The 27,779-nt window shown below is 40.4% G+C and overlaps 1 protein-coding gene across 3 annotated transcripts in view; it reads left to right on the top strand.

Annotated features, from left to right (window-relative positions):
* The window catches only part of Palld (palladin, cytoskeletal associated protein), a 393,911-nt gene that overhangs the window by 27,225 nt on the left and 338,907 nt on the right, over nt 1-27,779 (top strand). The window lies entirely within an intron of this gene.

The raw sequence follows: 27,779 nt of genomic DNA, 5'->3' as shown, positions 1-27,779 counted from the left end.
GTAATATGTTGAATAATCTGCTGGAATAAAGGTGAACCATTAGCCACTTGTACACTGATAGGGAAATATAACTCCACTGGCAGAAAAGTGACAAACACACGTAGGAACTCACTTTGTTCTCTTGTGTATGAGTCCAAACAGTGAAGGCTGGCTTCGTATAGCTGTGCATGCTTTCAGCAGCCAGTGTCTACTGATTCTGTGATCATCAGCCACATCATAAACAAGGATACCAGAGGAAATAAGGTTTCTTCCCAAGGGGATGGCCTTGAGCCTTGGCTGCCAGAATTGGAAAAGTGTTTCTAATGAGAGGGAAAGAAGTCTGGGGAAAGGGTCTGCCAGTTGATAGAGGAGAATGTTCTGAAAAGATGGTAGAGGGGCAAGGAAGAGAAAAATGGAAAAAAGAAAAAACATTAATAATAATTAAAAGACTCCTATTAGAATAAAATGGATTCTTCCTTTAGAAAGAGCTTCAAGATCATTTTTACCATAGTAGAGGTTAGTCCAGTCTGCATGTTGACTGCTTTTCTAAAAGCAGATGCCTATAGATGGCTTCCTTCCGCTACCCAAGACAAGATCAAGAAAACTGGAAATAGAAGGGGACCATGAACAATGATTTCATGGTCCTCCTGAGAAAATGTCATCCTGTGTGAAGTCCCGGCGGACTCTGTAGTACTGACAGGAGGGAGAGTCGACAACATCTTTGCTGGTAGGGTAAACAGAGTGGATGCAGCTTTGGAAAGCAGAGCAGCAGTACCATGTGCCAGGCCTCGCTCTCACTCACAAACAGAGCGGTAATGCCAAGAAGAACAGAATAAATCTGATTTGTAATCCAGCATGGTATTGTTTAACTCTTATATCCCATTGCCAGCATTTTAATTAGGAATGCACTGGCCTATGTTGGCCAGAATCCTGCTACATGGAATTATTCTGTGTGCCAAGGGTAAGGACATCGTCATCGCTGCCAGGAATACAGTTGGGAAGGTGACTACAATGGTGACAGCACTGAGTGCAATGGTTGCTGATAGGTGTTTGCTATAAGAGACCACTGTCAATCCAACACAAACTGGTAATTTTTATGACACAAATAACTTCAACCTTGAACAGGTAGCTATTGGAAGGAAGCAACAAGATTAAAGAAACTACTATCTTCTGCACTATGTATAAGCATTGGTGACTCACTTGAGGAGTCACTGAGCATATCAAGGTGACAGGTACCCTTCAAGCTGGCAGAGAGGTTGTCAGGTACCATGTGGGAAAGGTCGGGTAAGCAAGGAGATTATCTATAAAATGCAGTTGGGGTTCCTTTAGAGGCAATTTCACTGACTAAAAGTAGGCACCAATCCTTGGTACATAATCAGCTTTGGGACATCCCAACATGTGATGTCTACCCCAGATTTTAACATTTGGGTGAAATTTGTAATAGAAGTAGATTGGAACCTATGTTGTGACTCCTTTGTTTCACCATTTCTTAATGGAATCTGCTAATGTGCCACCTCAAATTAGAAAGCCACCAGTCTTACTAATTATAGGGAAAAAAACACAATAGTTTAAGCAACAAGTACCCCACAGAAAATTACCAGTGTCATCCCTCCAGTGTGAGAGCTGTTGTATTTGGATTGAGGTTTTTTTCCAAACCCTAGCAGGTCATTGCAAGACAAATAATGAATCTGTTAACAAGGTGTGTCTGTCTTACTCCAAATCAAAGCAACTTTATAACCACTGTATCATCTATAATATATACCTGCAAGAGTTACGTTGCCAATTAAAAAAACTTACTACATGCCTCGTTCCTTTCATCTTCGAGTCTTAAAATCTGAACATTGATTCGTCCACTGTGCTATTGCACAACAGCTTTAGCTCCTTGGAATCTGAGGGTGTGTTTCTAACAAGGTCTAAACAGGGCTCTCTGCCTTCCAGGTGCTTCTCACACACACACCTCAGGTGTCCAGATACCACGTTCTCGAAACACAAGTCTAGCCCTTAGCTACCTTTGGTTCGAGCTCTGCTCTATAGTCCCAGCAGCTTCTGAACTCTACATGGGGTCTTCCTCAAGCTCTCAACTGTCGCATGTGTGTTTTTTCTCTCCTTCTTTTGATAGGTTTCTGGCTTTCAGACTTTGATAAATCAGAAAAAGATTAAACCCAACCAAAGCCTGTCTTTTATTACAGTTTGCTCTGCTTGAAGTGCAATTTTCTCACTCATACCCATGGCATCAGAATATACTATGATTCGAACTATAAGAGCAGTTTGTTTGTCTTTCCTCTCCTCATTGGCAATGTAACCCAGGCCTGTTTCTCTAACACTTACTACTTTCTGCCTCTCCTCGTCCTCGTCCTTGTCCTCGTCCTCATCCTCGTCCTCGTCCTCCTCCTCCTCCTCCTCCTCTTCCTTTTCCTCCTCCCCTTCCTTCTCCTGCCACTTTTTCCTCTGGCAGGCCTGCTTACACTCCAGGTATGTTTACAAAACCTGGTTTTCTTTTTTCTTTATTCCAGCATAAAATGTATCTGAACTAATCACCTGTGCTGGATGCCCGCGGGATTGTGAGAGGCAGCGAATAGGATGCTGGCACCTAAGTGCATTCCCAGGGCCTTTCCTACATGGATATCCGTCATCAATTGGATAGAGTAAATGTATCATAGACGATCAGAGTGGTAAGGGAGATGCAAGTTGGGGGTTATAAAACTACAGAAGACTAATGAAGGCTCCAAGCAGGGATTCAGAAAGAGACAAGGTAGAAAGAGAGGAAGTGGATGGCATGAAAAAAAAAAAAAAAACATTCCGAGAAGAAGTGAAAAAGGCCAAGTTGGAAATCGCCAAGTGCTAGAGATCACAATGACATCTATATCCCAAATGTTTCCAGACCAAACATGTAAGGAAAAGAAATTAGCAAGCGAGAGCTTCCCCCTTTGCCAGTTAGTCCTGGCTCTACTCTGAGCTATTCCAGAGCATGTGGTTATGTGATCATGATAACAAACATTTAATATTGATGTGGCAGCAATTATTCTGAAGGGGCATGAGTCATTTTTTAAAAGAGGCTAATAGGATTAGCGTAATGAACTTGGGATTGCTTCCTTATGACTCTGGATGGGTATAGAAGGGAATGAAGAGAGTGCCTTGTGGCATCTCTTTCCATATGCCTTCCTAAAGCCTTTCATAATGGCTCAGAAAGAAAATGCAACAAATATCCCATTGGATCAGGCTGATACAACATTGTATTAAGAGTATTAAATCCAAACTCAGCCGTATGATATTTAATAACAGGGATGCGATCTAAGAAGCATAATGATTTTATTATGCAAGCATCTCAGTATGTTTGCAAAATTCAGATGGCATAGGTCAATGCTGTGATGTAGCCCTGTGCTGTAGGGTCTAAAGAATCATCTACAATGGCTGTAGGGGTTTTCTTTATCTGGTTTGTAATGAATAGTATATCAAAAATATACAGGCTAAAGTAAAACAATAAATATCAAGAGATGGATAGATGCCAAGGCATTGTCAAGTCAGGTGCACAAAATATTCTGTAGAAGTACTAAGAAAGACTGCCTAAAGGAGCCAGCTGGAGTCTCTAATAGAGAATCCTGGGCAAAGCAGGTATCCCCTCTGGTGGGCTCCCAAGTGAAGGAACAAATAGCACATTTAGGAATAACATCATCCGTACTCACGATGTCCAACAGAAGTGGACTGGGGAAACTGAGTCAGCAAGCTGGCCTGCCCCACTGAGAAGGCCCTCCCTGCCCTCTCACTAGTGAGCTTCCCAAGACTGAACTGCTAATTCCTTTCTGCCATGCAGGTACATGGACTGGAATGAGGAATAGTAAGCTTTGTTGGGGATGCTTTACTGTTGGCTTGTTTTCAAGGATAAAATGTTTTCACTCACATTTTTATTTATTTTTTTTATTTTTTGCCCTCTCTGTCACAGAATGAGGGGGACCAGCCCCAAACAATATGTTTGGAGGACACTTTGGATCAAACAGAATCAGATCTGAAATGGGAAGGGGAGCAACTCTACCTTCCTGAACCAGTTTCACAATGGGCTCAAACAACACACAACTATTTACCAGTATAATATACACTACAGGCCCCTTGATGCCATTGTGAGATATGGGGCAACATAACATAGCATATTGTTTTGCTGTAAATTATTTTAAAAGCTTAATTTTTAATTATGTGTGTATGTATGTCTGCGTGTAGGTACATGTGAGTGCAAATGTCTGAAGAGACAGCAAGTCCTTTTGACTGGTTCTAGAGTAATAGGTAGTTACAGCCACATAACAGTGCAGGTGCTAGGAACTGAACTTGGGGCCTCTGCAAGAATAGTACGCTTTCTTAACTGCCGAGCCATCTCTCTAGCCCTACTGTGAACTTTTATATGTAAATATAAGAAATAACTTGGAAAGGTAGCATAATGACGCATCTGGTAAAGGCACTTACTGCCAAGCCTGATGACCTGAGTTCCATCCTTAGGAGTTTCCTGGTAGAAGGACAGAATGGATTCCCAAAAGAAGTCCTCTGGCCTATCCATGGACAAAGCTGTACACACAAACAAGCAAGTATAAAAATCCTGGAGTTGTAACATCTATTTATTGTGCAGGATGCTGTATTATGACAACTGTGATGTCATAGGGCCACAGAAGTTCATAGCTGCATTACAGTTTTATAGAACCACCATTACATGCAAGCAATCTGTCATCAAATGAGATGTTATGGACAAGTGCATTACTGTGCATCGTGGCTCACTTAGGACTCTGAGGCAGGAGGGCTGCACAAGTTGAAAGGCATATCCTAGCATTTGTGGTAAGTTCAAGGCACCTTCAAAATAAACAAAAATATCAATCAATCAACTAATATGAGGATCCATAAGTTTTCTGTAACCACTCTTTTCTCCATGATATCCTGACTGATTGGTTTTCATCAGCCTCTATAAAGCTGCCTCTTACACTTTTTTGCCCTGAGAAATTCTTCTGTCTAGACTATAGCAGACATCTGCAGGCCTGGGGTGTGCGGAGCCCTTCAGACCCTGAGCAAACCAAAGGGGAGGGAACTTGGGATATTTAGTATGTTGCCTTCTTATAGACGCCCTTGACTCTCTTAGACGATACAGGTCTCCACTGTACTTGCTAATTCAGAGCACTGTTCTCATCCTTTATCCTTCTAGAAGGAACGGTAGAAGCAATCCATCTTAACCCCCAAGGCTGTCCCTAATCTCTTATGATTTTCTTATATTTTGAAACCTTTAGATCTAGTCATTTCATGAAGCCCCCATGTGTTAACCCCGTTTTGCTTGCCTCTATGTCTAGCTGAGACTGACACTAGTGTGTCTTTCTGATTACCCAGCTCAGGGTAGAAAATGTTTCAGCATTATTATAGTCCGGACACAGTGGCGTGATTAATTTCTAAAATGCTTTCTTTTGAAATTGTTGAGGTAAATTCAGAATTGCTCATTGTCAAGTTGTCAGTTCCAATACTATAAAGTACTAGTTCTACTAGTAGTGGAAGGGGGAGTCGGAGGGGGGGTTGTGGTGGTGATGAAGGAGGAGGAAGAGGAAGAGGAGGAGGAGGAAGAGGAGGAGGATTACATTGATGATGAAAATCCCAAAAGGCATTTGATGTCTCTTGTTGTTAGATATTTAATAACTCTATTAGTTCTTATTATGGTCTGTCCAGCCCCTGCCCCCACTTGATTAGGGTTAATCAAGACAGAGTCCTATTGATTTATTTCATCACCTTTAGCACAATTACTGGCTGATTACCCCTAAACTATTTTTCTATGTTAGACTGGCTATTTCCTAGCTACTTTCTCCAAGTGACTAGCTGTGTGAACCTCGCCTAGGCTGATTCTGCTCCATCAGTCTGTCCTCAGGGTACACTTCTCTCAGCCATATGCTCCTAGTTCATCCCGTCTAATGACAATCTCCTGTTCTCTCTGTCTCCCTCCCCCCATTTTCTTCCTCTCCTCCTGGTTCCTACCTGTAACCTCCCAGCTCCATAACCAAAACCCCACCTACCTGTTCTTCCCTGTAACTGACTGTCAGTCACTTTTATATAACCAGTCAGAGAAGATTGTAGAACAAAGCTTGCACAATGTCATTTGGTGTACATGAGAAAGTGCTCCTCTGGACTGCAACCAGATCTTGGGGGCCAGTATTTAACATTTAATACATAGCAGCACCAGACCAACCTCCAACAGATGTCATTTATTATTCGGGCATCTTCTGTCAATGTGAAATAGGATGGATAATGCTCATTTTTACATCTTTACAATTGACTTTGTATATTTTTCCAGTTTGCTCAGGACTTCTAAAGAATGGGTTAGGATTCCTCTCTCATCATTGTATACACGAAGAAACTAAGAATAGAAGGACTTATGTACAGTGTGGTATTTGAATGAGCATGCCCCTCATATGCTCCTTGGTTTGAATACTCGGGACCATTTCAGACCTTCTTGTTGAAGAGGCTATGCCATTGGGGGTAGAATTTAAGGCCCCAAAAGACTCACACCATTACCAGTATGTCCTTAGCTGCCTACCACTTGTGAATCAAGATGGGAACTCTCAGCTGTTCCTGCACCATGCCTGTGCTCCACCACTGCAGACCCTGGAACCATGAGTCTAATTAAACACTCTCTTCTATGAGTAGCAGTGATCATAGTGTTTGGTCACAGCAATAGAAGAGTAACTTAGATATATACTTAAGACTATATCTAAATTATTAACACAAAAATCTGTTTCCTTCATTAATTTAATATTGTTACCAAGGTATACATTTGAATAATCCTTAGCAGGCAAATTCCAAATGTATTGATTTAAAGCAGTTTACCGTTTTCTGATACTGATACCCACCACAGGCATACACATAAGCATCTCCTTTTATCTAATATAATCTTGGATGAAGACATTTCTAATAAGGACAATGAATAGAGGATAGAGTGGAATGAGTAGTGGAATACAAAAAAATAGTTTGAGTTGAGTCTTAAACGGGGATAGAAAGACAAATCCAGATTAAAAGACAAAAGGAGAAAGTTCCTGGCATTCTATCAGCTGGACCATTAAGAATCATGTTCTGCCCTTTAAAACCTGACTCCTATCTTCAATGATGTAACTTTCAAAGTAAAGCTCAGGGTGAGGAGCCAGAGGAAAGGAGGCGGTCTGTCTGCTAAGCACTCGGTGTCATGGAGCAAAGCTAAGAAAGGCATAGACTTGACACTTCAATACATGAAGAGAGAAACATGTACATTTTTGGCCCTAGGACCTTACTTTTGCCTGCTTTGTTAAAAGTCAAGAACAATCATCTCATAATCAAAATTTTGGCATGTTTTATTCTCAAATATTGCCTAAAATCCAACTCAACTATGGCTCCTCTAACAGAGCATCATTATAGAGAGCAAAAGACTCACAAAACTGAATACAGTTGGTGTAACTTTAAAATCAAGTAATTGCCTGCAAAAGTAGCCGTTACTGATATTTTTGTTTTTCAAAATGAATAGTAAGTTAAAATGAAAATAAATGCTTAATGAAGTCATTGCTGAAACTAAAGTAAAACACCCTCTTTCTTCTCCTAAATTATCAGCTCATTTATTTTCATTTTATGTATTCCTAGAGTCACTGCAAAAGTGTATACTTCAAACTAGTTTTATAAATATCTACTGAGTTTATTATAATCATACTTCAGTACATCATTATAGTTGGCATTCAGGTTCTATGTACAAACAATTGATTGTTACAAAGAATTGAGAAGACATAAAGGTAGTTGAGTAGCCAAGTGCACTTGCTGTGGATTAGAGTGTGGATCCCAGGACCAAGGTAATAAGCCACGTATCTCACACATGCGTGTTAGCAGCTCTGATGGATGGAGACAGGAGGACTTCTGGGGCTTGCTTCCTTGCAGCCTTGCTGAGAATGTGAGCTCCGGGTGTAGGGAGACCCTGCTTTATCACACCCTGTATAGCTGGAGAGTGATAAAGAAGGATCGTGATAAAGAGGCCTACTCTGGCCTCTGAGCTTGTGCACAAGAGTGCACCCAAACATGTGTGTGCAACTTCATACCAACGCATAAGCACACAAATTAACAAATATTTTGTAGAAAGTTAGAAGAAACCTTTGATGTCTACTCAGTCTCTTTAGTAAGTAATTTGGTAATAACAGGGTAACAGTAATTAAACCTCACTTGTCTATTGCAATTACAAAAAAGGATTAGTAGCTAATTGTGTACGAGACTAGAAGTCTGATATTATAGTCAATAATCTCAGCCTTCTCACTAAACAAAATATTTCTTTATGTGTAGATCCCCCAACTATATTCACTCATATTGGAATTTTCAAATTTGTTGTTCATATGTGAGGTACTGGAGGATCCAAAGATGGGGCCAACCACTTCAGTGTAAATGTAGGACTGTGAGACATAGACAGACAGTATAGATATTTATAACTAAAAGTCCCTGCCTCTCAAGGGAACGATGCAGTTGTCCCCTGCCCTTGCCTATTTTATAATGTACGAAGTTCAGACTATTTCTTCTATATCCTTCCTCCTCTGCTGGGCTCCCATTTCCATATCTGCTGCTTCTGCACTGCAGTGTGTTGACTCAGATGTGGAAAGTCAGCATCCATTTGAGTTCCACATTTAAATTCCTTTATTCACGTTTATGAGCCTAATAAACATCACAGAGAAAGTAGAAAGGACAGATGAGAAGCTTTCATCACAAAATGCCCGATATATAAGTAGAGTATGAGGAGAGACAATCCCAGGTGTTACATGTCACTTTCAGACATTTTTGTCATATATAACAATCACTGGCCACCGTGCCAGGTGGGATTTCAGTAGATTTTCCTGGTCCTAACCTCTCTCCACTTCTGTTCTTACCTCTCTCTCCAATACTCTCTGCTTCTCATCTTTCACTTTCTACCTACCTATCAATAGAAATTCCAAATCCCAAATCCTTTGTCCACTGATAGTTGTCCCTTTCTCTAGAATCTTGGCATCTATTAACCTCAGATATGTCCAGAAAAGAATTCTTCTGGAAGAAATTCTTCCATCATATCTTTTGAACATTTACCCTTTTGTCACACAACCCTAACTCAAGGCATGAATTAAAAGTACTGGCAAATAACAGTGTTACAATGTTATTAGCAGCTGCTTATTCAGTAAGATTATACATGTGAAGACCTATGTAATTGCAGAACTCCATGATGAACTGTTCTTCCCTCTTCACACATTTGTCAGAGTGTTTGAAAGCAAGAGCACTTTAAAGTAATAAAAACATTACCTAAAATGACTGCTTGTAACTTTTAAGCTAATGATGAATTTGGAGCAGATGGCCAAGCCCTGGACTTGATTATTTTGCTCAGATGAATTATGGGGCTAATAGATGCCTTCAAGTTCTTGGAGAGAATGTAAAGTATAGATGGAATGTATCCTAAGGCAGAGAACGGTTAAAGGAGCAAAGTTCAGAGCTGGAACAAAGCTGAAAGATCATTGGGGTAGAAGAATAGCAGAGAGTGACCATGGATGATGCCATGTGAATTTATTCTGTCTGGCAGAAGAACTGAATGTGTGTTGGCCTAAGAAATTCAGACTCAAGCTCCCAGATGAAGCAAAAGAGTCAGGCTACACTTCAGAGATGCTCATTTCAACATTTAAAAAGCTGATGGAAAACTCTCTCTTATATCCATGGCCACACAAACCATTTAATGCTGATCTAAACAAATTCTTCATGTTCCTATTGTTGGACATTAAGTCAACAAAGTTTCTACCTGGCTGAGTGTACATCTAACACTCTGTGATCCCTGGAGTAATTTCTTTTCTTGGTAATTCTGGGTTTGAGTCTCACAGGAAAATCTTTTGTCCATAGCCCTACTCTTATAACAAGGCACCAACAGGGATATATGTCCTTTACTGCCACCAAGAATGCAACCCATGTTATTATGCTGGTCATCCTAGATCATTGTATACAAATGTAATGTAGACACCAAGGATCTCCATACTGCAAAGGAATGTGATCAACTTGAAAGAACTCTGCTTTTCCATATACATCAAGATAAACAAATAAGAAAAATCTGAAGAGGGGATGAGAAAGAGTTCAAGAAAAAAATTTCAAAGAAAAGTCTTTTTAAAATCCCATTCAGGAACAGGAACATACAATCTATAAGTATAGCCTAATATCATTAGACATCACTTAATTCACAGGTTTTTGCCAGTGAGTTAAGTGAGTGTGTGTGTGTATATGTATATATATATATATATATATATGTATATATATATATATATATATATATAGTAGTTATGTAGCTTGGTGTTTTTGTGGGACTCCTGAAAAAGGGAGCTAGGGCTGTTTCTGATATTTTTCTGCTTTGGGGACTCTTTTCCTATTACTTGGTTGCCTTATACAGACTTAATATGAACGGAAGTACCTAATCTTATTGCAACATCTTAGGCCATGTTTGGTTGATATCCCTGGGAAGTGTGCCCTTTTCTAAAGGGAAATGGAGGAAGAGTGGATGGGAAGAGAGGAGTTTAGGGGAGAAGTAGGGGGTAGAGGTGGAAAAGGGGAGGGTAAACTGCAATCAGGATGTAATATATGAGAGAATAAATTAATTTTTAAAAAGGAAAACCCAGCATTGCTATAAATAAGAATGTGATTAATGAAGGTAATAGATCATAAAGAAATTTAAGGCAGAATTATAGAAAATCCAGTTTGGGCGATGGCTCAGCTGTAAGAGCACTTGCTACTGCAAGTGATAGGGCTTGAATTCAAATCCTCTTTATCCCCAGCAACCACATAGAAAGCTGGCAGTAGTACAGATCTGTGCAGTGCTGGGGCAAGGGATGGAGTCAGGAGAATCCCTGGGGTTTGCTGACAACCAGTCTGTTGGGGGAGGGATGCATGGCAAAGTTCATCTTCAGCAAGAGACCCTGACTCAAGTGAATAAGGCAGAACTGTGATACAGCAGGACATGTGAAATTATGCTTTGGCCTCCACACACCACACACATACATGAACACACACACACACACAAAACACACCCACAACCGCAACTGCACCTGCACCCACACACATATGTGCGAGCATACACATACATACTAAAAATTTTTAAATTCCTCAATCCTTTTTCCAGCTCTTCCACAAGACTCCCCAAGCTCCATGTAATGTTTGGCTATGGCATCTCTTTCCATTGGCTGTTGGGTGGAGCCTCTCAGAAGAGTTATGCTAGGCTCCTGTCTGCAAGGATAACAGAGTATCATTAGTAGTGTCAGGGATTGGTTCTTGCCCATGGGATGGGTTTCAAATTGAGGCAGTCATTGGTTGGTGCACATTGTAGGCGGGACACATTTTGGATCAAAGGTTTTGTGGGTGAGTTGCTGTCCTCCCTCCTATGGGAGTCTTGCCTAGCTACAGGAAGTGGCCCCTTTAGGATCCATATCCACTGCTAGGAGTCTCAGCTAAGTTCAACGAACCTGGACCCTTGGGGGCTCCCAGAGACTGAACCACTAACCAAAGAGAGAGTACTGGCTGGACCTAGGCCCCTGCACATACATAGTAGATACACAGCTTCATCTTGGTGAGGGTCCCCCAATACCTGGAGAGGGGGCTATCCCTAAATCTGTTGCCTGCCTGTGGATCCCATTCCCCTGACTGGGCTGTCTTGTCTAGCCTCAGTGGGAGAGGATGTGCCTAGTCCTGCAGTGACTTGATGTGCAGGGATGTGTGTACCAAGAAGGGAGCTATGCTTCTCAAAGAAGGGAAAGGAGGAAAGGAAATTAAAGCAACCATAACATAACAAATTCAGAGGATATTCTGAAAAGAAAAATTACAGAATAAATTTGGTTATTTCATATGTGATACACCATTATTCTTAGGTAGTTGATCACACATACAAAATTATAATGTGGAGGGCAGCAGAAACTGGAAGGAGGTTTGTGAGGTCATGGTCCAGCAGCAGAATTCCCTGAAGAGAAAACAGAGCTAACATTGAGCTCGGAGGATCTTGGAAAGAAATACTAGATAGCTATTAGCTGTTTTGAGAGAATGACTAGAGTCCTCAGGAAGAAAAATGTCCATTAAGTGCTGCACACAGTGAGTGTACAGAGATTGACAGAGAGCACTGCCCACAGTGAACAGATCTTGACAGGAAGCACTGTCCACAGTGGGTAGAGATTGACAAGGAGCAATGCCCACAGTGGACAGAGACTGACAGAGAGCACTGTGTACAGTGGACAGGGATTGACAGAGAGCACTGCCCACAGTGGACAGGGATTGACAGAGAGCATTGCCCACAGTGGACAGGGATTGACAGAGAGCATTGCCCACAGTGGACAGAGACTGACAGAGAGCACTGCGTACAGTGGACAGGGATTGACAGAGAACACTGCCCACAGTGGAAAGAAATTGACAGAGTCCATCTCCAGATGAAGCAGTACTTCCAGAACTTCCAAGGAAGTAATGGCTTTTGGGTTGGGAAAACCAAGAATAGAAGAGAGATTTGGAGAGTTATATGGCATGTAGGTAGCACTAGGCATTGATGGGATTTCATAGGATGGAATGTTGAAGAGCTGGCAGTACTGTGGACAGCCACATGAGAATTATTCCCTCAAAACCAGTGGGCTAATTGTCCCTATTGAAAAGGCTCAGCAAGTTTAGGCAAACAAAGGGAATTACACCAATTCAAATATCCGTCAGCTAACTGTCCCATGTGATATCTATATTAAAACGCCTATGGAATGTAAGTTCCAACCTTTCACCCACTAATTCTTAAAATGAAAGAAAGTAGACATATGAATGGCAAGTCTCTGAACATTGTTAGAACAAAATCAGGGATTTGAGACACAATCCAGGCTCATGTTCTCTATACATAAAAATACAAGTATTGTAACATTGACAGAACAGATCGCATAAGCAAGAAGGCGTATCATTTACACTGAGATGCAAGGCACCTCTGTGTCAGAGATTTCACCCTGTGGGTTTTAACTTTCACTCCTTTGTCTTAATGAACAGGGGATCTCTGTAAAGCTGCCCTGAATCTTGCCTTAAGTTGTAAACCTTCTTGTTACTTCTTCAACCCATGACTCTTTCCTGCTATTCAGGACTCTCCCAGAAGACCTTCAACACCTAGTGCTCACTTCTGTCTGTAATGTAATGTAATGCTAGTTAATTCATTTCACCCTGCCAATACTACAAAATAAAAGCAAAGGACGTGTCTAAAATCTTGTTTACCTCAGTCTGTAATAAACCCTGTGAGGAGTGGGTTTCCCCCTTAACTAAGCTACTGCTCTCTTGAGACCTACAATCTTATATCACACTGTATCTATCACTCCCCACTGCCATGATTACATGCCTGAATTACCTTTTACCGTATTTTAGAGTTAAAACTTTTTTACATAAAAATAAATCAAATTATTTTTAATTTAAAAGGGAGTATGCAGAATCTTACCGCAGTAGCAGCACTTATTGGTATATACTAAGTGCTCTCAGCACGTGCTATTTTATTACTACTATGTTGTATCTAGTCTTCAACTACTTAATTCCTTTTTCTTTTTTTCTTTTTTTTATTAGATATTTTCTTTATTTACATTTCAAGTGTTCTCCCCTTTTCTGGTTTCCCCTCCAAAAAACCCCCTATTCCCTCCCCCTCCCCCTGCTCACCAACCCACCCTCTCCTGCTTCCTGGCCCTGGCATTCCCCTACACTGGGGCATAGAGCCTTCAGAGGACCAAGGACCTCTTTTCCCATTGGTGACCAACTAGGCCATCCTCTGCTACATTTGCAGCTGGAGACATGAGTCCCACCATGTGTACTCTTTGGTTGGTGGTTTAGTCCCTGGGAGCTCTGGGGGTACTAGTTAGTTCATATTGTTGTTCCTCCTATGGCGCTGCAAACCTCTTCAGCTCCTTGGGTCCTTTCTCTAGTTCCTTCATTGGGGTCCCTGTGCTCAGTCCAATGGATGACTGTGAGCATCCACTTCTGTATTTGTCAGGTACTGGCAGAGCCTCTCAGGAGACAGCTATATTAGGCTCCTATCAGCAAGCACTTTTTGGAATCTACAATAGTATCTGGGTTTGGTGATTGTATATGGGATGGATTCCCAGGAGGGGAAGTCTCTGGATTGTCATTCCTTCAGTCTCTGCTCCACAATTTGTCTCTGTAACTCCTGAGTTAAAACTTTTTGTAGATGTATGAATCACCTTTCCTACAGGCATATATCTAAAAGATACTGCCCTTGCAATTTCAAACTGTTTATGTGGAGAATACAACTTACTGAGAGCATAGTTCAGACATTAAAAACAAATAAATAAACAAAACAAGCAAAACTCCCCACCTCCAGCCTTTTAAAGTGCTAAACAAGAAGCATATGCATGCCTCAATCCATCAACAACCACATCTCATCAATGACGGGGCAATGGCAAGTGTTCCACATAACTGTCACTTACCACTTCTAAGACTGTTCTCCTCTTGTCTGCTGTGGAGCAAATTGTTTAGCTGTGATGTTGTATATCTCCAATTAACTCTCAATTTAAAGACCTTATAATTATCGTATATCAACCAGCCAAGAACATAAATAGCTCGTATTGAATCATACTTACACTAATAATAAGACCCTCAAGGTTTGGCATCAATGTTTATCTCAGATAGGCTTCCAAAAAACATGATGAAGATTCCCAACTCTCCAAACATCTTGAGTCTGCAAACGTTGGCTGGAAATCTTGTGAGAACAAGATTTTTTTTTTCAAGAGCTACAGTGTCTGTCTCCAGACCTGGCTTCAAATCAGAGTACAAAAGCAAATGAAATGGGAGGAGAAATTTTATCTAAATATTTTGGAGCTCCAAAATTGGGTAAAGGTTCATAGGAAGGAAACGCTTATGTTCTTTCAAACCAGTTAAGTGCAGTTTGTGCCTATTCACATTTTTGTGCAACCTGTTATTACAGTAATAAATCGGACTGTTCTCCTAACTTAAAGTGAGAATAACTATTCAAGTAACTTTTATATTTATATTCTTGGATCCTTTCCCTGTTTTAACACACTAGAGTGGCAATATGAAAACAAGCTGTGTTTTTATTTAAATTGTTTTAATATATAGGCACCATAACTAAATACTTACTGGTGGCTCAGTAGTGTATTCAAGTTAGAGGAAAAACAAAAACAACAATAACAAAAATAAACAAAAAATGAACTGAAGCAAAATGAAAGTAATTCTTTACAATGCGAATGAGTGTCCACATTCCTCAAGGTTGGAAATGGAGATATGGTCAGTTATCCTAGGGAAGTTAGCTATTACATGTTTTAGCGGAAGCATAGTGAAATGTTTCAAATCTCTTGCCAGAAAAAAAAAAAAAAAGGTAAAGCCTGATAAGATGGCTCAGTGGATGAGGGTGCCTGCCACCAACCGTGATGACCTGAGTTCAGCCCTCCAGCCCCACACAATGACAACATAGAATAGGCTCCTGCAACTCGTCCTCTGATTTCTCATGCCCTATGGTGTGTATATGAACACACACAAATCTGTAAATATATATAATAATTTTAATCAAAAAATAAAAAACTGAGTGTACCAAACGAATCTAAAGATTTAACAGAGTCAGAAATTTCCGAATGTAAAACTTGAAGCCCCTGGCAATGCAAATTCAGACTAAATTTGCTTTAAAATTAAATAAAGTTACGGGATTGATTTTAACCCTATGTTGTTCTTTGTTCAAATGTCCTGCACCCGTTCTACAGCAACTCCTCTTCAGTCTCCAGAATGCAAGCAGCCACACAAAGTTGGACACATAATAAATCTTAGGGGTTTTTAATTGAATTTCAAACTACACTGGGAATACTTTACTATAAATCCAGATCTTTGGGGGGAAATCTTCTCCACAGTGAACTTCCTTCTCTGTCTTGGAAGCCATCTTCCAAGTCTACAACCTCATGTTCACATCAGCCTGAATTTTAATCTTTCCCCGGCCTGGGCCCTCCCCTGAGGAAAAAAAAAATGGATCTGTTGACCTGCAGAAAACAGCCTTTTGCAGATTTGGTTAAATTTATAACATATAATAAAGTTAGCTATGGATTCGTAATTTGACATTCAAAAATAAATCCACCTGAGTACCTGCTACGTGTGGAATTTATTTTAGCATCATGCACCATTTCCTATAATCCTCACAGCAATGGAGGAAAATGGACCCGGGAAACACAAATAACACTCCCAGTGTGTTAGGGTGGGGAACGGTGCAGTCTGAGTCCCAACAAGTCAAGTCTTTCTAGGTTGTGGGTGAAATCAAGTTTTCCTGAAAACCTAAAGCTTGTATGGAAACCTCACCCTTCCTTTCCTTTCCTTTCTGTGTAAATCACAGCCCAGAACAGCACACAGACTAAACCCACATTCTCCCACACAGCTCACTTTTCATCTAATAAATTTCATCTAATTAATTAATTGTAGCTAATTTCCCTAAAACATAGCAACCAGCCTCATAATCAAATGGCTCAAAATGCCCCCCATCGTTTTGGTTGATTCTGTCAACACAGCAGCCTACAGGCAGATTATGCTTCATCTGAAGAGAACTAGTCACATTATAGTTCAGGAACCTTAAATCCAGGGGCTGGAGAGATGATGGTTTAGTGTGGAGGAGCACATGCTGCTCTTGCAGTGGACCAGCGTTTGGTTCCCAGGCCCCTGGCTGCTGTCTCACAGCTCCAGAGAATCGGACAACCTCTTCTGATTTCCTCACGCACACAAGCACACATTCTCTTCTACCTCTCTCCTTCCCTCCCTTCCTCCCTCCTCAAATAAAACTGAAAAAAGAAAAACTAAATCCCTTAAAGTCACTAATTGTTCCCTATTATACCAACATGTCCTTGCTGGTCTTTGGGTGGGGATAGGACCAGTCCCAGGTTTGCCCTGGCAAATGTGTTAGTCTATTCTCCCTTGCTGATGCTTTAGTCTGTCTCCAGGAAGACCTTGCAGAGTCCCTGACCCCAGCCTGCTGCCATCAGATTCCTTCTCAGCTTTTCACATTCCCAGGCAGAGATAAACTCCACACAAGCTTAAAAGATCAGGAAGGCTTTCCCTTTGTGTGAGAGGTGATGAAGTTTGATCAGTGTCTGCTGCTGTAGTCATTTTCTTACTCCGGGCTTCCTTCCCTGCTTCTGAAACATAAGACTGTCCGATGGGTACTTACTCCTCAGGTCCCTGGGGATTGCCCTAATTATGTCTTCATCCTGGCACTGGCTTTCTTTCAGAGGGAAAGGCTGTGTCCAGTGGGTGACAATTCTATTTCAGTTAGTGTGAGTTCTGCCTGGTAAGATGAGAACAACTTGAAATTAGTATCTGTGTCTTCATATTTTGACTTTTTTTTTCCTAAGGCAGAAGGTATGTTTGAGTGTGATAAAGTGTATGTTGTTTTGTTTGTTTGTCTTTCTTACTTCTTTCTCTTTCCAGCTTCTTATTTTACCCATTAAGGAGTCACCCGTTAACACTGGTGATGGGAAGTGAATTCCATCCTGTTCAAGAAAGCCTGCAGGTTATTACACATTCTCTCTCACTGAACCAAAGCCCATCAGAGGCCCTCTCTGAACCAGCAGAGCTTTTAATGGATAAAAAGAAAAACTCACTTGCTGTTTGTTTGTGTTTTTCAACACTGTGACCAACACTCTGAGAAACCGTTTTTAAAAGGAGCCCAGGCTGACATTTTCAGTGTTTTTCACTCATGCTCCATTAGCTCCCTTGTTCCAAGGCCCGTGGTGAGGCCGGGTGTCATGGCACAGAAGACTGAGACAAACAGATGCTCACTGCATAGTGGATAGAAAGCAGAGACAGGCAGGAAGCGGGAGGCATGTGATAAACCCTTCTGGAACGTTCTCCAACTCAGCTGTACTTCATAATGACACCATAGGATTTGGAACCTATCAAGGGGTTAATCCGCTCATAAGGTCAGAGTACTGATGACTCCATCACCCATCCTTGATGGGATCCACCAGCTGGAGACAAAGCCTTCAGCACTTCGGCAAATGTTTGAGAATTTCATAAGCAAGACATAGCAATGCTGACGTGATAAAGGCCTACTTTGCATCTTGGTCTTATCAGATTAGCAGCCAAGTGATGAAACTTTCATCAGGTGTGACTGCGCATTTCACCCCTCCTTCTGTCCCCCTCCCCGCCTCCCTCCCTCTCCCTCCCCTTCTCCTTCTCCCTCTCCCTTCTCCTCTCCCTCTCCCTCTCCCACTTCCTCTCCCACTTCCTCTCCCTCTCCTACTTTCTCTCCCTCTCCCTCTCCCTTTCCCACTTCCTCTCCCTCTCCCTCTCCCTTTCCCACTTTCTTTCCCTCTCCTACTCTCTCCTTCTTCCCCTTCTCTTCTCTCTCTCCCCACCTCTCTCTATCCCCCAACTCTCTCTCTAACTCATAGAAAGGCAGAATTATTCCAAGCTGTTGACTGCTTGTGGGGGAATAGTTGGTCTCAGCATTCCCCCCTGTCAAAAATAACTACACTGTCTCGCTGCTAATGAGTACAGTTCCTTCCAGTGAAACTTAGACTTAAAAGAAAACAGTGGTCAATGGCACACAAGCTCTCCTCAAGGTCTGTGCAACCATGTGGCCTCCTTGTCCCTTAGGAAACCAGTGAACCAAGGGAGGGTGTTCCCTGCCTCTACCTGGCTCAATCTGGCTCAATCTGGGACGATTTGGAGAGGTAACTGCCTTCCTCTGTCTATTTCTGTTGTTTAGGGATTTGTTTGTTTGTTTGTTCCCTCTCTCGTGAACTATTCAGTTGATGGCATTTCCAACCACAAAATTCAGAGTCCTGACTACTAAAACTATCCCTTCTTGTCTGACTGACATAATCATATTAATCAAATTAAGTTATCTCTGAAAAACACCTTTTTCTCTCCTTTGTGGTTCCTAAATTTTGTATAGGCAAATAAAATCATGCATTTGACATATGATAGGAAAGTAAAAGTGAATTGTTCAAAGGAACAAAGGGGAATTATTGGGAGATAACAGAAAGAGTAGAGTGGTATGGGATAGAGCTTTCTTAATATGTTATGTACTTATATGAAAATGCCCTTATGTAACACGGTACTATGACTAGATACTGTCTTAATGTTCTGTTGCTGTGAAGAGACCCCCATGACAATGGCAACTCTTAAAAAAGAAAGCATTTAATTGGGGCTGGCTTACATTCAGAGGTTTAGTCCATTATTATCATGGCAGGAAACAGTGGCATGCAGGAAGACATGATGCTGGAGAAGCGGTTGAGAGATCTACATCAACATCAGCAGGCATCAGAAAGAAAGAGAGGGACACTGGGCCTGGCTTAGCCTTTGAAATCCCAAATCCCAGGCCCACTGACAAACTTCTTCCAACAAGCCCACACCTGCTCTAACAAGTTCACATGTCTGAATCTTTTCAAGTAGGCAGCCTATGAGTCTATAGGGGCCATTTTCATTCAAACCACCACATACACAATGAAAAATACTTTACAAAATACCTTTCTCCATTGTCTTATTTTCATGACACCTATTTTATTGCAAAATAAATGTTACTAACAACTGGATTCTCTCTCAAACACACACAAACACAAATATACTCTCACACACAAGGAGTGTGTTGTGAACCTTTTTAAAAATGTAAGCCATATGACTACCTGACTCAATTGTTGCAAAAAAATTAAAAATTATTGAACACCTACTAAGTGTCATCATTAATCAGGAATGGAGGAGTGTACAAAACAGAGAAAACATTGTGCCCTCTGGAGATAATATTTTATTTGCAGGGGTGAATGAAAAGAAATGGTGAATGTCTCACCTAGCATCTCTCTATCATGGATGGGTTCATACACTAAGGTTTACATACTGAATTTATCTAATAATCACACCTGCATGCATACAGATTCTACACTCTACACATAGGAAACTGAGGTACGAGGAAACTGTACCCAGGACCCCCATGGCTAGGATACTGGTCTTGTATTTGGCTCTGAGAATCCGTGTTTCCATATCTAAAAGTGTTGCCCCTTTTCACAATGGTAGATTTTTTTTCTTTAGTAAACTAAGAGAATCATGAAATAAAAAAAGACTAATTTAGTTTATATTTACTTCTAGTATTGGCATTTATAGATTTCATGTTTACTGGGGTTTTTTCCCCCAATATATTCAGAAAATTCCAAGGTGGTCACTGAAATATTTCATTGACTTTACAGGTGATCTCGTGTGACAGTTGAGGCTAATTAGTTGTCATACGAGGATGGCGTTTGTATAGCTAGCCTTTTTTGCTGATGGCTGGCTGAGCTTGCTCCAGGCATGTGCAAGCAGCATACCTGTGCCTATCATGAGCGTCAGGCAGAGTGAGAAGTCAGCCTTGTCCAGATGGATGCAAGGCTGACTTCAGATGCAGCTATTTCAGCTCTTAATCAGGCTTCCAACATTGATCCCATTCCAGAGTCAAACCATTCCCTTAGAAGCTTTTAAGCTTTTACCTCCTCTCCAAGACTCAAACTCCACACACCCGCTCCCTCTAAAGTCTGAGGCCCAGCCATAAATAACCACTTCCTTGCTTCCCTTTCCTAAAACTAGAGACATTCTCTTCCACCTCCTCCAGCTGGTACTGCATGAAAAAAGGATATACCTTTTTAATTTTCACACTTAACTCTCTATCTTAATCGGAGCCCTTTGTTTATCATCTGTTTACAATGTCTGTCCTCTATCCATTCCATATGGTACAACTATTGCATCACCCTCTCCCTGACTTGAAGATGATATTGTTGTAATTAAGGCTGTTCTTGGGTTAATATAAGGAGGACCAGTGAGTTTATATAATAGGCACTTTCCACAGCTGAGAAGAACAGTCTCCATCATAGATGTTTACAATGGAAATGAGTTGATGGAATGGTCATTTCTACATCCATTTTTAATAACTTAATTATGTTAATTTGTTTAACAAGTAATAAAGAGCTGCCATTTTTCAAGCCTTATTTTCCCAGTTTGGCAAAGGAATAAAATACTACTCAACTACACAATTCTACCCTAGGAAGAACAAAATCTGTGAGGGAAGAAATCACTGGGTTTTGCTAAACCCAGCATCTTAATGGCTTTTGTATGTGTACAGTTGGCTCTAAACTGACTTTGGGAAGTGCCACACATAGTAATCTGAGAAACGTGGAATTCCTGCAGGACACCTGAGAGGAAGTGAATGAAGAGGGAAAGTAAGAGGGAGGGGGAACTGCCAGCAAGATCAGAGCACTAAAAACATCGCAAGTTGTTTAAAAATCCCCAGAAGCAAAAATGGCTAACAGGGGAAAAAAGGAACTTTTAGGAAGGTGGATGTCTGTTTTTCAAGTTAAGATTTTTACTGTGCCTGCTTCATAGACCTTTTTTGTCTCCCTAAGTGAGTAAGGAAATTCCTTAGCACATGGAAGATACATTCTCTGAAAATCACAACAAGAACCTAAAGTAGCTGTGTACACAAAATATAGACAAGGCATAGCTAGTGCATGATACTGTCTGGTAGCCTACTCATCCACAGAGGATACGTACATAGTACCAAACCTATATAGAGTGATATATATATACACACATATATGTATATACATATATATATAATTTATCAATTACATAGTTTAATTTACAAACCAAGTATATAATTAATAACTATAGTAGTCTCTAATAATTTTAAAATTAATATCTAGTCCAAATCTTCCCCTGAATATATTTAACTATCCCCTTGCAGTAAATGAGTTGGTATTAGTTACTTCTGGGGAGCCAGTCTTGATACAGTCTTGATGCTCCCTGATGCTAAAGTGCTGTGAATTAGCACACATCTTCCACCCACAGATGTGATTGCCACTTTTATCCTAAGCCCTATCATGTGCCATAGCTATAACTTTTTATGTCTTCTCATCAACCTCTGTGAGCTGCAAGCACATCTAATTGTGTACTTTGAGGCTGTTATTAATAAAGCCAGGGTTAATAGAATACAAGCACTATACTGGCACATCTAGCTGACATCATCACTGTCTAGTGGGTGGGTTGCATAGGTACCGTGAATACTGGGTAAATGATGATTTATCTCATAGGTGGGATACAGTAAGAGATGGATTTTACCACACCCATCAGAATAGCATGTGATTTAAAACTTATGTGGTTTGTTTTGTTTTGTCTTTGTTATTTCTGTAATTTTTATTTTAATATCTTCAGATTTCTTTTTTTCTTTTTTAAGTTTTATTGCATTATGATGAGAAAAGTTACATGATTTCAATTTATCTAAATTTGTTAACATTTAAAAACATACTTTAAGTAAATAGAATTAAAGCACATTATTGTTTTCCTTTTGTACCCCAATTCCTCCCAGAGACCTCCCCTTCAAAATATCTTTTTTTGTCATATTCTTTAAAGCTTATAAAATATTATAACAATAAAAATAAGTATTATAAAAGTTGTTTTGATATAAAACAACAATCAATTTAAGAGTCTTATGTAGATGCTTGTCTATGGCAATACTGAAAATGCATATGTTTTCCTCAATACAAATTTTAAATAACTCCAAACATATTAACTGTATTTTTTTCTTTTTTTTTGGTTTTTCCAGATAGGGTTTCTCTGTATAGCCCTGGCTGTCCTGGAACTCACTCTGTAGACCAGGCTGGCCTCGAACTCAGAAATCGGCCTACCTCTGCCTCCCAAGTGCTGGGATTAAAGACGTGTGCCACCACCGCCCGGCTTTAACTGTATATTTCAAAATAATATTTCACTACTAATATTTTCTTAAATGAACACAAATACATAAAGTGTTTTTGTTTGTTTGTTTGTTTTGTATTTAGTAGAGCTTAAAATCTTGGCTCTTACTGTGGTAACTTGATACAAGAGTTACAAATGTCAAGCAAAGCATTCAGTCTCACTCTTTGTTGTTCTCTTACAAGCCCCCTCCCAATTTAATTATCTAAATTTCTTTTGGTTATATAAATACTTTTAAAATATATAAGCTGTTCTGAAAACCATAGTATAGTGTGAAAAACATGAAATAAACAATACTACTAATAGAGAGGCTGAGATAGGAGAAGCAAGATCTCAAGACCATTATGTTGTACACAGCAAGACACTGTCATGAACAAACAAGGTGAAAGTGTATACGGATTGTACAATATTGGACGTATTTCTCCAATTACCAAATTAGAGAGACCATTGGATGACAGTCAATAAATTTCTAATTCCTCATATTTTTGGATTTCAATCGATTAGGATATGTTGGTAATATTAACTTTCAAATTAAGATATTAAGAAAAAGTAATTGTTACTTCCTGTTGTCTTTGTTGTAAGAGGTGGAATTAGTTTTGTGTGGATTTGTTGAAAGATTACTTTCTTGCTTCTTCTAGGGTGTAGTTTTGCTCCTTATGTTGATGTTTTCCATCTATTATCCTTTGTAGAGCAGGATTTGTGGAAAGATATTGTGTAAATTTGGATTTACACATGGAATATCTTGTTTTCTCCATCTATGGTAATTGAGAGTTTTGCTGGGTATAGTAGCCTGGGTTGGCATTTGTGTTCTGGTAGGGACTGTATGACATCTGCCCAAGATCTTCTAGCTTTCATAGTCTCTGGTGAGAAGTCTGGTGTAATTCTGATAGGCCTGCCTGTATATGTTACTTGACCTTTTTCCCTTACTGCTTTTAAAATTCTTTCTTTGTTTAGTGAATTTGGTGTTTTTATTATTATGTGATGGGAGGAATTTCTTTTCCGGTCCAGTCTATTTGGAGTTCTGTAGGCTTCTTGTATGTTCATGGGCATCTCTTTCTTTAAGTTAGGGAAGTTTTCTTCTATAATATTGTTGAAGATATTTACTGGCCCATTACCTTGGGAGTCTTCACCTCTTCTATACCTATTATCCTTAGGTTTGGTCTTCTCATTGCATCCTGGATTTCCTGGATGTTTTGGGCTAGGAGCTTTTTGCTTTTTGCATTTTCTTTGACTGTTGTGTCAATGTTTTCTATGGTGTCTTCAGCCCCTGAGATCCTCTCTTCTATCTCTTGTATTCTGTTGGTGATGCTTGCATCTACAACTCCTGATTTCTTTCCTAAGTTTTGTATCTCCAGAGTCGTCTCTCTTTCTGATTTCTTTATTGTTTCAATTTCCATTTTTAGATTCTGGATGGTTTTGCTCATTTCCTTCACCTGTTTGATTGTGTTTTCCTGTAGTTCTTTAAGGGAATTTTGTGTTTCCTCTTGAAGGGCTTCTAGCTGTTTACCTGTGTTCTCCTGTATTTCTTTGAGAGTGCTATTTATGTCTTTCTTAAATTCCTGTGTCACCATCATGAGAAGTGATTTTATATCTGAATCTTGCTTTTCCGGTGTGATGGTGTGTCCAGGATTTGCTAGAGTGGGAGTATTGGGTTCTGATGATGACAAGTAACCTTGGCTTGTGTTACTTATATTCTTAAGCTTGCCCTGCATCATCTGGTTATCTCTAGTGCTACCTCCCCTTGTTAAATCTGACTGGAGCCAGTCCTTCATGTGATCCTGGTTGTGTCAGAACTCCTCATAGTCAAGCTGTCTCAGTGATCCTGTGATTCTGGGATCCTGGGATCCTGTGCTTGTTAGAGCACCTGTGAGTGGAACTTCCTCTGGGTGTTGTGGGACTGACTGTGAAGCTTGCACCCAAGGTCTGCTCAGGGCACCTGCTGGCCCAGACAGACCGGAAGTAACCTGAGCCACTGGGCTGGCAGAGTTCCTGTGTGCCTGGCCCTGCTGCTCCTAGTTACTCCAGGTGTTGGGACAGATGTTGGGTCCTCTTCAACTCTGATCCTGGCCATGTTAGAGCACCTGGGAGTGGAGCTTCCTCTGGATGTTGTGGGACTTGCTGCAGAGCTTGCACCCAAGGTCTTCTCAGGGCACCTCCTGGCTCAGACAGCATATCTTCAGATTTCTGCAGGTCACAGCTAACTGAAATCACAGAAAGCAAAAGCAACTAAAGCTAAGTTGTACATACTGCTGGCCTTTGTTTTCAAATAGCATGCTGTTGGCTATGTTGCCATTTGCTAGGGGAAGAGAGCATATCAAAGGATGCCAACTAGTCATTGCAGATGCTAGATGCACACATAAGAAGATATCAAAGGATGCCAACCAGTCATTGCAGATGCTAGATGGACACATAGGAAGATATCAAAGGATGCCATCCAGTCATTTAAGATGCATACATACGAAACCTTGGATGAGGAGGAAGTACTATTGCTCTCATTTCATGAATCAGAAATGGGTCTGAGAATTATAAAATATGTCCGGGATGGAAGACTCACCAGCTGACAGATGAGCAATCCTTGTCAACTTTGAAAAACAATGTATATATTTGTTATTATCCCATTTAACAAATTATAATTACTAGACAAAATTGATAATGGTTTACTTCCAGCACAGAAAGAAACAGATGGCCACTCTCATTTCCTGAGACATATTATATATCCAACCGTGGTATAAAAGACACTTTAACTTGCATTTTGTAACTCTGTACGTCAGTGTGAATATCAGCCACAGACTATACTTTTTCACAGGAACCAGCACCTTCCCCTCTCCCTACCACCCCTAAACCTAAAACCCTAATTTTTTTCCTATAAAATGTCAGCTGGGAGCTTTCTTGGCCAATCTTTCAACTTGTTAAAGTAATTTAGAGTTTTGATTCTCTCATCCCTGGGTCAGCTGCAAATATGAGCCATATGCCTACCATGGGTTATAAGGTGTGGAAAGAAAACATCTGATACAGATTTGGAGATGATTGTTCATAGTTAGACAAGAATCTTGCAAGCTCTGGACCAGTAGTACTGAATCCTTCAATATTTCAATTCCTCTAAAACAAACCTGTGACAAACTTTCCTGAGATTATTATGAAAACTGGTTGGTGTGTGTGTGTGTGTGTGTGTGTGTGTGTGTATGCACATGTGCACACGTGCATATGCATGCACATATTGATAGCATGGTTAGCTTCCCTGTATTCTCACAGGATAACACTGTGACCAAGTTATGATGAATGTGAATCGCTATGGGCCTGCCAGGAAAACCTCCATTCCTGTAAGCTCCTGATACAATTATCAAAACATTTCCTTTTTTAAAAATATAATTGACTAGCCAGGCAGTGGTGGTGCAAACCTTTAATCCCAGCACTTGGGAGGCAGAGGCAGGCAGATTTCTGAGTTCAAGGCCAGCCTGGTCTACAGAGTGAGTTCCAGGACAGCCAGGGATATACAGAGAAACCCTGTCTCAAAAAAAAAATTGACATTATTTATGTGGATGTGTGAGGGTATGTACATGTGAGTGCAGATACCCATGGAGATCAGAAGAGGGTGTTGGATCCTCTAGAGGTGGAGTTGCAGGTGTTTATGATCTGCCGAATGTGGGTACTAAGAACCAAACTCAGGTCCTCTCCAAGATCAGCACATGCTTTTAACCTCTGAGGCATCTCTCCAGTCTCTAGAAACACTGACATTTTGAAAACTACTGCACATGAGATTCAGCTCTTCCAAATGTTCAAAGGAGAAAATTAACAGCGACATGAGATCTCATCTAAAACCATTGGCTTTTGTCTGTCTGTCTGTTTTGTAAAGGATGAGAAGGTGAAGGAAGACTTCAACCAGTAAAGGGCAATACTTCCTACCCTCATGGCTCCCACTTGAAACAGAAGAGACTGTCTCTGCTCTCCCAGATGAACATGTAGGGAAAAGATTTCTAGCTAACTCAAGGGAAGTAGTTGAGAGAAGACTCACCTACTCTCAGATCATATTGCTTCTTAGGGTGTCCATGGAGAAAAGATGGGCTCATCTGAAATGGTCTTTAGTGCTCAGCTCTTCTCTGTGACTCAGTTTAATCTGGAGAGATTATATCTCAGAAGATCAGGTGGAGGAGTGCTGATGGATTCTTATCCCCAAGGTCTCAGGCTGAATGGGATATGGGCATCATCAGAGAAATGTGCAGTACGAGGTGAGCATTGTGATATGAAAGATGAAGCCCACAAAATTCTGTGGAGAAACAGCCAATGACACAAGGAAAATAGAGATGCAACCAAATTTACATTAAAAACATATGTTACATGTTAATTTCTGAAATGTCTAGGAAGTTATCTTTGGTTGCTGGGATTTGAACTCAGGACCTTCGGAAGAGCAGTCAGTGCTCTTAACCACTGAGCCATCTCTCCAGCTCCAGGAAGTTATCTTAAGTGTATTATTCTTAAAGTTAACTATCTAAATATAATTCAGGGACAGTGATGCATAATATGAAAATCATAATTATGGCTTGAGGAGAATTGAACTAAGGACACACACACACAGAAAGGCTGGTGAGTGAAGCCACAAGAATGCCATTTATAGTTTGTGTAATTAAACCCATGCAGCATGGGTTTTGAATGAGTTTTCTCTCACAAAGGCAATACTCGAATGATTAGAATTGTCAATGGATCTTAGTGTCACTGCTCTCAAGAAATATTCAGTGTTACAGAATCCAAGCCAAAACTGGAAAGGTTGTTACAGAATCTAAGTCAAAAGTGGAAAAGTTGCTGATGGAAAGTGGATGCCCAACTAGTGGGTATTCAAAACACACTTGTAAAGCCCAATATCTCTGTAGATGTATTTTTACAGTCTTACTCTACTAAATGGACATAGCAAATTGTATATTCAAGTGTTCTCTGTTGATGTCATCCATTAAGTAATTACAGGTAAAAATCAACTAAATTAATTTTCTCATCTTTATTTCTTTGAAATTTTCAAACATCTAGTATCAGACCATCCTGAAATTGTAACACCTATGCAATCTTGTCCCATTATTAAAACTTCACCCAATGACTAT

The sequence above is a fragment of the Mastomys coucha genome, unplaced genomic scaffold, assembly GCF_008632895.1.
Source record: "Mastomys coucha isolate ucsf_1 unplaced genomic scaffold, UCSF_Mcou_1 pScaffold22, whole genome shotgun sequence".
NCBI classification, from domain to species: domain Eukaryota; kingdom Metazoa; phylum Chordata; class Mammalia; order Rodentia; family Muridae; genus Mastomys; species Mastomys coucha.
This window is presented reverse-complemented; position numbering and strand designations above follow the sequence as displayed.